We start from the raw sequence: 15,037 nt of genomic DNA, 5'->3' as shown, positions 1-15,037 counted from the left end.
TCAGGTGCTCACACCAGCTGCGTGTCAGCTGCTTGTCTGCTTCATTTCTGCTGCTGCAGCTGCTGCTGTCAGCCCTTCCTTTCTACATAGAGTTTGCCTTTTAATGGCCATTTCTTTTCATTATAAATATTATTTATATTTATTTTTGACAGAGGAAGGTTAATAAACGTGTGGTACTTTGTAAATAATAGTAATAATCCACAATTAAAACCCCGTACTATATTCATTCATGGAGCTCTCCAACTAACTGCATGTTCTACAACACTGTCCGGCACATATTTCAGAATAAAAGCCTTGTTTTAACAAATGAAGGAATTCCGTCCACAGAAAAAATGCTTGAGGGCTTTTATTTTGAAATGAAAGCAGGAAGTGTTGATTTTTTAAAAAAAGTCTTTACTTTTTTCATGTCCGTAACATATTCTGCAGATACACATCTAAACTGTAGTAATCTTGCTGGTATGATGTCAATATACAGTCAATAGATCACCTTCATTGTCTATGACATATTCTACAGATGTCTAGACATTGAAACTGTAGTAATGTAGCTGATATGATGTTAATATACCGTCAATAGATCACTTTCACTGTCTGTTGTTGCTGTGAGACGCGCGCGGCACGCGTCAAAAATAGGCGAGACCTCTATTCTCTAGAAGAGACGCGGTGTGGTTGCTCTGACCTGTTAACATGGACGCCGAAATAAAAAACAACAGGTAATGCAGCCGCCACGCGCTCATGACGTTCCTGGTGTGTTACGGGCTCGAGACGACACGGAGAAGCGACTGTTCGTTCTAAACAACAACAATAGCAGCTCCTGAAGTGGTTAGATGCAGCCATAGCGTGGCATGGAGAGAAATGGAGTATTTCTTCATTCAAAGAAGAGCAAAGAACGGCACTAAAGGCTTTTCTCAATGGAAAACATGTTTTCGCTCTTCTCCCGACTGGCTTCGGCAAGAGTTTGATTGACAGATGGTTCATCCAATCACCTGCCAATATTTTCTTGAAAGTGCCTGCTCTTTTCCAAACAGTTTCCAATGACGGCTTCTCAATGGTTCTGTGTAACAAACCATCTGGCGGCTCAGATTAGATGTTTTTCCCCATCTATTTCTGCAAATAGGCAGGAAATCCGTGTTATTATCATTCAATTTCACTATGAAAATCCTGATATTGTTTTCTAGCATCACATCTTGTAGTAATATCAAAATGAAGAGTCTCAACTTTTCTCTGTCATTAAGATCAAATATTTCATTTGTACAAAATCCAGACGAGCTGGCCACGGATGTTGCAATTACATCAGATGACGTTCAACCGCAGGCTGTTTGTCGTTCCCCCATATTGGATACGAGATGTGAGCTAACCTTTGATAGCTTCACCAAACATCAAAAACTCACTGGCGTCAGTAAAGCGAAGAATGAAAATGTTCTGAATCGCAGTATTTCTCTTTAGTTGAGAGGCTTCGGATCAGGCTCTTACTGTCCAGTGGAACATGAATTATCTCCTTCCAGAAGACAGCTTAACCTCATTTGGCATTTGGCCTGAATGACACACGGTTAGTAGAATGAAAAGGAAGCTCTGGGCTTGAGAGGATGCCTGTGTGTTTTTTGCATTTTGTGTATATCTGCAAGCCTCTGTAAATGTGTGTGTGCATGTATATATGTGCTTGCATACAGTCCAGCCTTCGGTCAGGCTGGGCTGTACGGCAGCAACATCTGCAGGGGTCTTGCGAGAGCACCGCATGGAGAAGCAGCTGAAGACACCTGATCAGTGTGATGGATGCCTGTGAGCCTTGTGCGCACACCGACACGCACACCTGCCGCCTGTGCCCCACTTATTGAATCCATGAATCAATTTAATGAGTGGAGGACGGGGTCAGGACTTCAATAAACACCCCACCAAGCTTTCAAATTTAATGTCCGCCCAATGAATGATACTGTATGTTCGACAAACGCCCATTGCAAAGCACTTCTGCTGCAAATTGGAAATGGGTTTTGAAGCTATCGCAGTGTACAGTATAGCCTTTACGTGCTGTTGAGTGTTACGTTTTAAAAGCTTGTGCATAAACATTTTCAACCCCGCAGTCCGACTGCAAATGAGTTCAAACTATAAGCAAAGTGCAGTTCGGTTGTGTGTGGTGGTGGACGAGTGAGACTTGAGAAAGAGAATCAGACATCTTCCATTGGTAATCAATACTGCAGCAGTGACCTGAGCGTTTGCTCTGTGATTCATCCCATTTAGAGCAACAGGGTTGGCTGTCTGACAGAGACAACTCCATGATTTCCCTCTGGATTCAGACATGGCAAATCCACCCGCTCTACATCTCCATAGTCCCAGATACCAAATGCTGCCAAACCCTTGAAAACCCTGTCTGAAAGTCACTGCGCTGCTTTGTTGTATAATCAGCTAGAATTGGTGCACCTTTTTAGCCACTTATGTTTGCATGATAACCCCCGCGCCTCATCTTACAGCGCAATTTCAGGGCAAAGCAATCACTGTCGACCTCCTGATCTCCACACGCTGTGATTATAAACTCACTTCCTCCGCGCCTGATTTGAGCGCGCTTCCAGTCACGAGGTCATCCAAAGACGCAGCACAGAAAGGACGAATGGTTGCTATTTAGATGTCTGTGGCAGCAGCATCCTGGTAGTGAATACATTTTTCTTCATCCACTGGGGACGCGAGGGCTAATGGAGCATGAGAGTGGCAGTTCCCCCGGAGTTGTGTAGCTGAGTCACGCCCCCGTTTGGAGGGAGCTGCAGGCAACGGCTGTGTGAGACCGAGACCGAGAGGCCATGCTGTGAGAGTCTGGGCCAATTCAGGGGTAAACATCGGTGGCAGTAATTGGAGAACAACACAGCGGGGAATTTCATACATTTCTGATCCGTGTGGCTCAGTCGAGAATATCCTGACTGTGGACTTTTGGAGTTGAAAAGGAGTGATTGTCTGTCGGCCAAAGGTCTTTTCGGTTCCTGTGCCGAATCTGCTGAGCTCCCCGTGATACACACTGCACTTTTATTATAGGTCAAGATTTCATTGATTAAAAAAGCACAAAACTCACCGTCTCAGAGGAGTTCTTTGGGGTCAGGGCCGACTTAAGGCATAGGCGGTCGGCTAGGGCGCCACCTTCTGGGGGGCGCTGGTCACCCTCTAAAAAAAGAAAGAAAAAAAATTCGGGTGGGCACTCTTCTTCATTTTCTTCTTTGAGGTAACACTTTTAAGCCAACAATATCAGGGACCAATTGTTTATTTATATTATAATTAGAGCTGTCAACTGATTAAAATATTGAATGTGCGATTAATCGCACATTTATTATCGCTTCAAAATGTACCTTAAAGGGAGATTTGTCAAGTATTTAATACTCTTATCAACATGGGAGTGGGCAAATATGCTGCTTTATGCAAATATATGTATATATATATTATTGGAAATCAATTAACAACATAAAACAAATGACAGATATTGTCCAGAAACCCTCACAGGTACTGCATTTAGCATAAGAAAACATGCTGAAATCATAACATGGCAAACTGCAGCCCAAACAGGCAACAACAGCTGTCAGTGTGTCAGTGTGCTGACTTGACTATGACTTGCCCCCAAAACTGCATGTGATTATCATAAAGTGGGCATGTCCTGCAAAGGGGAGACTCGTGGGTACCCATAGAACCCATTTTCATTCCACGTATCTTGAGGTCAGAGGTCAAGGGACCCCTTTGAAAAAAGCCATGTCAGTTTTTCCTCCACAAAATTTAACGCGAGTTTGGAGCGTTATTTAGCCTCCTTCGCAACAAGCTAGTATGACATGTTGGTACCAGTGGATTCCTTTGGTTTTTTAGTTTCATGATACCAGTATCTTCACTCTAGCTTTAAAACTGAGTCCGCTACAACCTAAAAAAAAACGCAAGTTGCGTTAATACTTAAAGAAATAAAACCTCCAAATTCAAATTTCGCACTTGGGCACCAAATGGGCCCTGCTTTTGGTCGAGATGCTGATGCTGTAGCTGTACATGTTAATACAGACGTTGATAAAGAGCTCGTTTGCTGCTGCTAACACACCAAGCTGTTGCTGTCCATCACTTTTTCTAATTTAGTGGAGCACCAGTGGAGCTATTAGTCTTGTATTTGTAATTAGATTGAATCAATATCATTAGTCATCCATTAAAGGAGTTTAAGGAAGTCCTTTTCAATCCATCTATCTGTCCCGGTGTTCTTCTTTTTGCATTAGTTCTTTGTGTTTGGGCTGTAAAGGCAGCAAAGGTTGCGTAAAAATACAATATAACACAATTCCGTAACAAACCTTTGTGCAGCTCATAATGTTGTTTTTTGTTGTTGAGGCTCTTTCACAGAGATGTACCTACTTTATGGTAATTTCCAATGCATAGTTTGTGCTGTTATCATCTTCTTTTTTGTAATGTGTTATGCCGTGGAGTTGGGGTTGGAGACGAAATGACAAAAAACCTTACAATATATGCATATGCATAACCACTGCATATAGAGTACAGCAGGCGCACAGATGCTGCAAACATATCATTTGTGCTCCCAGTTCGATAACATCAAAACATGTATAAGCGAACACACACACACACACATACACCTCTAAGCTGCATTACTAACTTGTTGGGAAAGTACAAGGTTAGCGATGGGAGTGACATCCCGTGGTTCCACTGAGGTGTCTCTTATCAGTGTCTGCTCCTTATCACTCAGCCTCACAACAGCAGAAACACACAGAGACTATTTTAGCTGCACCACATGAGAAGAAATTATCTTTATCAATGTCTGTTGCATGACATTCTGCTGTGTTTTTTTTTGTGTGTGTGGATCCCAGATAAAATTATGCATCACAGACAAGCAGCAGAAACTGAGAGAAAATAAGTGAAAAATGATTTGTTGTATATATTTTTACATACAGGTTCAGGTTCAGGTTCAGGTTACTTTATTTGTACCCATAGGTGCATTTGGTTTGCAGTAAAAAAGACAAGGTATACATAGTGTACACAAACAATAACAAAACATGATAAAAATGCTCAAGGCTCCACTGATCACTAAAACCACTAAATATGATAAATAAGTATGAATAATAAATAGGTAAATAAGCATTGCTTCTATAGCAGCTGTACAGTGTTGCTACAAATTGTTCATCAGCAACAGCACCAACGTTCCTAACATCGTCACCCGCAGCATATTTTTGTGTCTCTTTTCTTCTGTCTGGCCGTCTCATACAATATTCAGACATTATTTTTTGTGCCGTCAATTTGAACTCAGTAATGATGCACCCGTGGTCATAATGGGATGTGAGGCACAAATAGTGCCGAACCCAACGCCTTCACCAAACAGAGCTTTGAACTAGGACATCTCTGTAAACCTAAAAGTCTATTGGAAAGCTTTTTGAACAATCCCAGCTACAACTACTCTGATGCACGAATTTATAGGCTTGGAAAAACATTTTATTCCCCATTAATAAACATTCATATATTACATGAACAATGAATCATGCCAACATGGAAGAGTTGCACATAGTGATGAACCTAGAGAGAATTCACTGTCAATATGATGTTTTCAATTACAGTATGTCAGTGAGAGATATTGCAAAGGAAATGATGGCAGGTTTCTGGAATAAACATTCTGAAATAGAAGAGAGAAGTCTACAGAAAGGACTGCAGTATGTATTTGAGAGCTACATTCACAATATAGGCTAATTTGTCGGTGCATTATTGTGAATGAAGAGGCCATTTAAAATCAAGGGAAAAGCTCACCGGTGGTCCAAATGCAAGCATCAGACACGTCTTGACAACTCACATGAAGGACAAACATATACAGGAACAATCATTTTCCTGCATGGCAGGCTAAGTCAACATATTGTTTTTTTAAGATAAGTTAACTTTTTGTTATGACTCCCTATAGCTTTCATTATCTAATATGAAATTAAATGATCCTGCTTTTCCAATTGTTAAAACTGCACCAGGATATTGCTTGCATATAGACTTGATCCATACACTGGATCTCACAAATTAATGATAATTAATATTCAACCATCTTTGCTTTGCTAACGTGTTAAGCTATCTAACGGTATTAGCGTCTTGGAGCAAAGGCCTGTTTCTAGATATGGTTGTTAACGTAGGATTGGACAGTGGCCGTTCTAGGGAGGGGCTTAGCGAAGGGTCCCCTATTACCACATTTTGCAGCTCTGTGGAGTATTTTAGCTCATTGTTTTGGTATTGTGGTTCAGTCTCACCGCTTTCATCAACCCCCTGTGGGCACTTGTTTACAGCAAACATGCTCTGATGAACCAGGCAAAGATAGTGACAAGTAAAGTAGCAGCAAAAGATATTTTTCTCAGGAGTTGGAGACAGCAGCGAAACGCAATTGTGATTGGCCCTGGTGCAAATATTTTTCTTGGGGCCTTGCCCCAAACACAAGCACACACACACACATGGATACACACAACCACTCCAGACAATTGTAAAGCAGACAATTGCTATGCCATCATGGAGAGGCTCACCATGCAACTCCCATACTGCAGACCAGCCTTAGATCAGCGCCACGGACAGCAGCCAAATTTATCAACACTAATTTAACAGCCTGCCCTGGACTCAGCGGACAATGTTATCAGACACAGATTACAGTAGTTGCGCATTTTCCAACCAATATATGAGAGGTAACAATTACAGTGCTATAGATTTAAATCCCTGATCCCACTCCATAATAACAAAGAGAAACCAGTACTCACCCATTCAAAGTTCAACCCACGGGAGACACTTGGCCGGATCCAGTGTTTGTCTGTTGTGCCAGACCCGACCTCATACAATTTAAGGTGCTAGATAGGCTGCACTGGTCTAAACAAAAGCTTCACAAATATTCCCAAATATTGATACCTCATGCGAACTTTGTGGGCATGAGCCAGCATCACTGACACACGTGTTTCTGGAACTGTCCTAGTTTGTTGAACAATTGGAGAAATATTTTTTCAAACTTTGAAATATTGAATTATTGAATCGAAATGTTGATTTAGACCCTCTAATGGTTGTTTTTGGTGTTATAGATCCTAAGGTGAAAACTAGTCCAGATAACATTTGATAGACTGCTGGTATGCAGATTAATACTACTTAACTGGAAGCAAGCAGCAGCCCCTACTCAAGCAAACTGGATGAGAGAAGTGATGACGCATTTAGATTTAGAGAAAAATAATTCTCAGCAAAAAGACAGGAGGGTAAGTTCTACAAAATATGGTCGCCTTCTATAAATTATTTTAACCAGACCAAGAAACTGAAACATTAACAAATATGAATATCACCATCTTCATTACGAGATTCCCACTTAATCTTTAGTCAGACTTGATTATAGAAACAAAACTCAGACACATATACACAGATCCACCAATTAGTTTGCTGACGAGGGTAATAGGCATCCATCCCCCCTTTTTAGATTATTATTTATTTTATTTAGTTTTTTATTTAACTCAGTTTCATTCTTTGTGATAAAGTAAGTGTGTATGTATGTGTATGTGTGTATATAGAGTTGTGTTTTACAAGTTTCAACTGTTAAAAGCACAATAAAAACAGTGTTTCATCATACGGGTCATTAACAACACTGCTGAAGAGGACTGCGTGAAACGGTCAATGTGCGAGAGGTTCCACCTACAATAGTAAAGTGGCAAAACATTGCCTCCCTCCATGGGCCCTGACAGCTTCTGGGCCCCCGTGCAGTTGCACCAGTCGCATCATCGATATTTACGCCATTGGTTGGAGACCAAATGAAAGCTGAAAGGGAGAAAGAATACTAGACTTATATTCGTCAGCTGGACAGAAACATAATGACAACAACAAGAGCACAATGACCACACAGTCTCAATAACCAGGTTATATGGAAATAGAAGAAGATATGTGCTTCTGTCAGCTTGCATATTCTAACTGTAACATAGCTGTGTCTCGGTTTTACTCTACCCAAAATGTTAAATTACATACATGACTTTAAATATTATGATCTGTCATTCGCTGCAGGTTATAAGCATAGCTGGTAGATACTGTAGCTTTCAGCCAGCCACACAATAAGAAAGACTTGTTCCATTGCTGTGTAATGCTGTGGTACAGGACATGCAGTACTCGTATAACCAATGTGGGGGAAATATAAAAACCAAAACCAACACAAGTTTTACTCCGCATTTCTACCCGAGTGCCAGTGCAGCTTTGTGCTCTCCTGACATTTGTATGGCAGAGAACTGTCAAACCCAGACAGATGCCAAGCTTACAGATAACAAATGTAACACACACATGAAAACACACTTGCACACACACTCACATACAACCAGGCGAGTCACACTGGACATCACACAAGCAGAGAGGCCAAACATGGAGCGTGCACGTGGTGGTTTTGCAAGGATTCAGTTTAATATTCGATATTTTTCACATGTCTGTGTAGAATTACACCTGAGACCATGTGAATATGAACGTGAATGTGCACATTACACATATAAAACAAGAAAGGACAGAGCTGATAAATGGCTTCAGCGCACTTTATTATTTAACTTGTCTACAACAAGCTTTTTTTACTACTTTCATGAATTTTATATGATCTATCATTTATTATGGCTGTATATTGAGCATGAAATGGCTCGGTGCTGCAAACTTCCCCCGACACTGTGTCCGCCTTCTCTTAGCAGCCGACATTATGAAAACACGTGGAGTGAAATGTCTCATTTACAATTCTTTGAGATTTTGTCATTCTTCAGCGTATTCTCCATTAATGATGCAAAATGACACAAAGTGCGCTGCCCTGGGGGGGAACCTACACAGACTTCATTACAAGGTACTTTTAATTAGTCTTTGTAATTAAAAGCAGAATAGTGGGTGCAGAAAGGGCTGGAAGCTAAATTGATATGCCCATAAACATTTGCATGTTCATTGGTCAGGGTTAGCGAGCCGTCTCATTTTGACTCCGTCAGGTCCGACAAGAGGCCGAGAGTTGAACTGCAGAGGGACTTAAAGGAATGCGTGTTAGACACCTGCTTGATTAAATGGACGGAAGGAGGGGTGGCTGTATAATGAGAGGGTGAAAATTACATGTGAAGTTGTTATCTACATTTTCACTCCTGTTTTGGCTGACCATATGCTGCATATGTCGTCCAGAAGAGGCTCGTAGGATAATACCCACCCAAAGGCATATATACTATTAAATGTAACCTACAGCTGTGAGATAATTTGCAGTGTCAGGTTAAACAGACTTTATGATGGAGATGGTCTATAGTTTTAATGAGTTGAACAGACCTTCTTTTTTTTTTTTAAACTCAGTTAAAAAATCATTAACACATGTAATAATACAGTCCCGGCCAGGTTCCGAGACGGAGAACAAGCCCCTAAAAAACGGAAAAAAGTGTTTTTATCACATGTTAAATAACATTCCAAATCTGATAAATTCACATGATATAAGTACACACATGCTTTTTTTCAAATGTGCTTATCTATTTGTGCTTTTTGATCTCTTTTACCCAAAGGCTTTAGTCTCTCCACTCCATATTAAAGGACCAGTGAGTAACATTTCGGGAGATCTATTGGCAGAAATGGAATATGATATTAATAAGTATGTTTTCTTTAATGTATAATCACCTGAAAATAAGAATTGTTGCGTTTTCTTTTCCTTAGAATGAGCTGTTTATATCTACATATGGAGCGGGTCCTCTCCAAAAGTCCACCGTGTTGCACCACCATGTTTCTACAGTAGCCCAGAACGGACAAACCAAACAATGTTAACTTTTCCTGCTTGTGCAGAGTCAATAACGTTCTCTCTCTCTCTCTCTTGCTTCACTACTCACTTCCCACATACACACCCACTCTAAGCACTCTACTCTGACAACAAATGGCTCTAGAGAAGGCCATTCACGTTTTCTTGTCGGCCACTGTAGCAATCCTACATGCTTGGCACCAGTGGCGTAGGCAGAAATCACAGTGTGGGTGGGCACAGAGAAAATCAGGTGGGCCTGTCCCGTCCAAGACCAAACATCTACTTATAAGATCCTGAAAGGCAGATGTTAACCAAAATAGGCCATGCACCACAGTTTAATCCTACACGCCTTTATCATCATCATCATCAGAGGTAATGTTACAGGTACCTGACATGTATATTTATCTTCTCTCTTCACTCTTGTTCAGATTTGTTCACCTTGTTTTTAGCTGCATTTCTATTTCCGTCGTACAATGAAAGCAAAATAACCAGAGTCAGACTCCTGGTAGCCTGATGTGTGTAGGTCTACTCATACCTGGACAATCAAGCCAATTCTGATCCATCAAACAGAAACAACAAAGCATAGCATAGCATAGCATAGCATAGCATAGCATAGCATAGCGGCCACATATTCACACACACAGTTTAATCAAGCGTATGGATAGATCACCTACATTAACATACAATATTCACACACACACAGCTGTTGGCAACATCAGCATAAATACATAACAATAATAATGAAATAGGCCATTAGTCCATAATTGTAAATTATCTTACTTTTAATGATTCCAGCAGGAGACGACGGGGCTTCTTGGTGTTGAACACGGAAATGACTTCATAGTCCCTTTCAAAGCTGAGCGGGGACGAAGAGTTCAATCTGATGTGATGCCCTGATGCAAGAGTCTTCCACCAGTAGGCCTTGTTATGGGTACAGTAGGGTGATGACGGGCCTGTTACGCCCCCGTCTAGGGGAGGTAGGAGAGCAAAATAAAAGTATAAAGAACGTTCCCTCCCCAGTCCCCAAACTACAGTCGCAGGACTAAATTTTAAGTTTAGTAAAAAAGATTTATTACTAAAAAACAAGTTAACAAACAATAAAATTAAACAATATAACTCAGGGTGAACAAAGGCCAAAACAACAAACTAAATAATGTATCTGACTAACCCTGAACTAAATAAACAAGCAAACACAATGAGTTCCTAAATCTGGCTGCCTAGGATACAGCAGAAACGGGAGAAAAGATGGCGGTTCAGCCCGACCACTGAAGTCTATCTTTAGCAACAAAGAAAACCTACAACAAGTTACACAATTAGGAAGCCAATGAGGTGTTAGTGTGGATGTAGCCGTGATCTGCAACCTCACCGCTTGATACCCCCAGATCCGACACACTGTTCCTTTAAAGGTGTTAAATGCGAGATTGGGAGTATTTCCATTGCCTCTCAACGGCTCTCAACATGGCGACGGTGATATTGAATTTGGCATTTTTAAAATAAAAAAAACAACAACACAGTCACACTATACTTTATAGCATTACAAACACAGACATCGTGCATACTGTACACATGACCATATACAGTGCTTATACAGTACAGTCGACATACATACATGTTGTAAGGGTGGAGAAATGATTAATATACTTTTCATTTTCAGTCAATAGACTAATGGATTAAACGACTAATCGTTGCAGCTCTCAAATGATGAATAATATACAAATGCATACCTACAGTATACAGTGGTACACACATATCAACAACACACTAATCAATAATGTTAAGATCTTGAAATGATCCTCAAGTGATCGTCTAGACTTATCTCTTAAAGAACATTATCCTAGGGTCACAAGATTAACAGTCTATTAGGTTTTAATTGAATTCATATGAGCTAAAACATTTAATCAGTTCTACAAATGCAGTGTTTGGTTCCTCAGCCTAAAAGTTCAAACTCATACAGTGTTTGAGCCCCACTTTGAGTTGGTTACATTTTCATTTTCATTATGCATTTCCATAGCAATCTGCAGCTTATTTATAGGCCTCCACTGGGCCGAGCTCTGCAATAAACACAGTACCAACACAGTTTCACGGGTCTTTGGAAATTCAGCAGTAGCACATATTTCTCTATGTCGTCCCAATGGTTGGGTCTTATTAATGTGTTTTGCCAGGTATAATAAACTAGATGGAATCCCAAAATGGGGGCAATCTTTAATAGGAATGGCAATAAGAAGGGAAAACCTTGAGAAGTGGGTGAGATTTATAGGAAGCTCTCTGCAGAGGATGCACTGTGCTTGGTGTGCTGGTAGAAGCAGGCAAAAACTCAATCCGAAACTTGAAACCAGTGATGCTTTTATTAGTCCTGCTGTGTGCTGACAGCTTTTGAATGGCTTGAATATTAATCAAGTTTGACTCTTTTTTTCTCTGCCATCTAAAGTTGTCCAGTCACATCTCAGAACATTAAATTAGAGTTAAATGACATGGAGCTTGCATGAATCATTAACCCGTAGCCTCAGAATTGCTCAAAATCCACACTACAGAAAATGGACAAGTTGTAATTATCCCCTTTTGAGCTGCCAGGTTGCATAAGAGCTCGAGCCGAGTGTTCAAATGAATTTTATTAAATGAGATTTCTATATTCTGTTAAACATCTTGTTACTTTGTGATCTGTTAGTAAAAAGGACTCAATTTTAGGATTGATTTTGGAAGCCGGCTAGCTTAAGAGTGGAAAAAAGGGGGAAACAGCTATCTATCCAAAGGTAACAAAGTAAACCTATCAACACCTCGAAAGGTTGTTTGTTTATCTGTACAAAAACCAGTGTAAAAATGTGTTTACCGTTCTACCGGGGGTTTATGTGCAGGACTATTTAGTAACTGGGTACAGCACCAGATCAAAAATGATACACACATAACCTCCATAAACTCTGAATTATTGTTCTACACTCACATTAAACAAACAAGAACAAGATGATATGTAACTTATCTTTAGAGGGGTTGATAAGTGATTTCCTTTGGACAGAGCCAAGCTAACTTTTCCCCCTTTTTCAGTCTATACGCTAAGTTAAACTAAGCTAAATTAAGCTAAGCTAAGCTAAGCTAAGCTAACCAGCTCCTGGGTGTAGCCCAGTGGGTAATCTCCGGGTCTGAGAAGTGAAGCCAATGCTGAAGTGCCTTAAACCTGCATTCTCTCTAATAGCCAGCAGGGGGCGACTCCTCTGGTTGCTAAAAGAAGTCTGATTGTATAGAAGTCTATGAGAAAATGAGCCTACTTCTCACTTGATTTATTACCTCAGTAAACATTGTAAACATGAGTTTATGGTCACAATCGCTAGTTTCAAGTCTTCTTCAATACAGCATGTGGCTACCTTGTGATTGACAGGTCACTACCATGGCGTTGTCTGATCTGGGAGTTGTACGTGTTTTGAACTTTAATCTTTTCACAATGTGTTTTCAGTTCATGAGTCAAGTCAATTGGAACATTTTGGTGACCCAAAAATGTCTTATTCAGCATTTGGTTGTAGCTACTTAGCTCCACCCTCTCGTGTCACTTCTGGTTGCGAAAAACAAGATGGCGACGGCCAAAAAACAAGATGGCGATGGCCAAAATGTGGAACTCGAGGTTTCAAAACAGCAGTCCACAAACGGGAAAATGGGTGATGTCACGGTGACTATGTCCACTTCTTATACAGTCTACGTGTAGCCTTATATTTAACTGACAAATACGAGATAGGTATCAATTTTCTCATCTAACTCTCTCCCAGAAAGTACAAGCGTAGCTCCCAAAATGCCGAGCTATGCCTTTAAAACTGGCACACTTGTGTGGCTGAAACACTACACTACAATACCAATAATGTAACCTTCAAATTACAGTACCTGATCAGTCTGTGACATTGTAGTCTGGTAACCACCAACAACAACAATGGGAGTGAATCAGTTCAAAAAGCCGACATTTGCTTATCGTAAACGCTCCGCCATCTTTGCTGAAGTTCAAGAACAACGACGTGCATTAATACAGTTTCAACTTTGAATCAAACCAGAGCTTATTGAAAATAGCTTTTGTAAATTTAGCAGCAACTAATCCATTATTTCTACACCTGCTTTAAAGCACTTTTACAACTGCACTTGACTAATCTAACCTCAACAATAGACCTCTCCAGTCTCAGCTGTGCTGCTGTTGGATAGCAACAAGACACTGAAATAGATAGTATTTTTTTTCTACACCACAGTCTCTCTCTCTCTCTCTCTCTCTGAAATGTATGCTGATTGCAGAGCCTATAGAGAGCGAAGCAGCTGCCTCTGATAAGCTGTAATCTGTGCCAGGTGACAAAAAAAAAAAAGTTGCATGAAGACTTCCAGATGCAGATTGTGGATCCAGCACATTTTTACACAGGTTGGAAAATGGGTGTCAGTAGGTGTTTGCAGGGCGATGTGGGGGAGTGAACGGGACGGGATGGTTCAGCCAGCCTTAATGTAAATGAGTGTAATTAGATGAAGGTGGTTAGACTGGATCAATGCCCCATTACGTTGCACAACACAGCATTTCTGCCAGTGAATGAACGAGATGGCATGAATGACAAGTAACACAGAATGACAGGTGTGCAAATAATGAGCCGCCGCATGTGTACAATCAAAGTGCTGCTGTTGTTGAGCACCGGAGGTGCATGTTATGACACCACTGGATGGCGATCTGATTAAAAGAGGCAGCTATTTGGGCCTCTTCCATAAATGAAGGGTGTTAGGAATGCATCACACATACATTTCCAGTCCAGCCCTCAAAAAGGTACACAAGGGTCCTCAAACTGCATCAATTTTCAATTCAGACTGGGACATAAGCAGCTGCACAGGCTTGATGTGAATTTAAACGAACATGTATTAAACCATCATTTTCAAAACATCATGAAAAATAATTTTTTTATCTCATATTGTAACCCCAAAGAATTTAACCAATCCATGTTATGAATTGTATCCGACAGTTGAAACAGCTGCTGGGGAAATGTTGCTTGAGTTTTTGGAAGTGTGTGACTGACATCTAGTGGAGGACATGGATCAGGAAAAATAGGCCTATAGTATAACATTATACTGTTCATATTTTTTGATTAATTAAAGACCTATAATTATTCATGTCATACACTGCAAAAATAAATGTGATAATCAGAGAAACGCATCTGTAAATTAGTTTTAAAATATCTTTAAAAAGTGCTGTTTAATCAACTATTATTTTGAAATGTTGTTATAATCTTTGGAGGAAGTGTAAACACATGCAATTATTAACTGGTAATGGAATATAAAAGGTTGACAGCAGAGTGTGCGTACACACGATGTTGATGTTTTTGAACATGC

General features: G+C 40.4%; 1 long non-coding RNA gene across 1 annotated transcript; it reads right to left on the bottom strand.

The window, feature by feature from the left end:
- Positions 1-7,373: 7,373 nt before the first annotated feature.
- LOC119491772 lies at positions 7,374-10,710 on the bottom strand. Its single transcript, XR_005207654.1, has 2 exons — positions 10,487-10,710; positions 7,374-7,749 (listed from the first exon to the last, which is right to left on the bottom strand). It is a non-coding gene; the product is annotated as an uncharacterized LOC119491772 (long non-coding RNA).
- Between the last annotated feature and the right edge of the window lie 4,327 nt (positions 10,711-15,037).

The sequence above is a fragment of the Sebastes umbrosus genome, chromosome 7 (genome assembly GCF_015220745.1).
Source record: "Sebastes umbrosus isolate fSebUmb1 chromosome 7, fSebUmb1.pri, whole genome shotgun sequence".
NCBI lineage: Eukaryota > Metazoa > Chordata > Actinopteri > Perciformes > Sebastidae > Sebastes > Sebastes umbrosus.
This window is presented reverse-complemented; position numbering and strand designations above follow the sequence as displayed.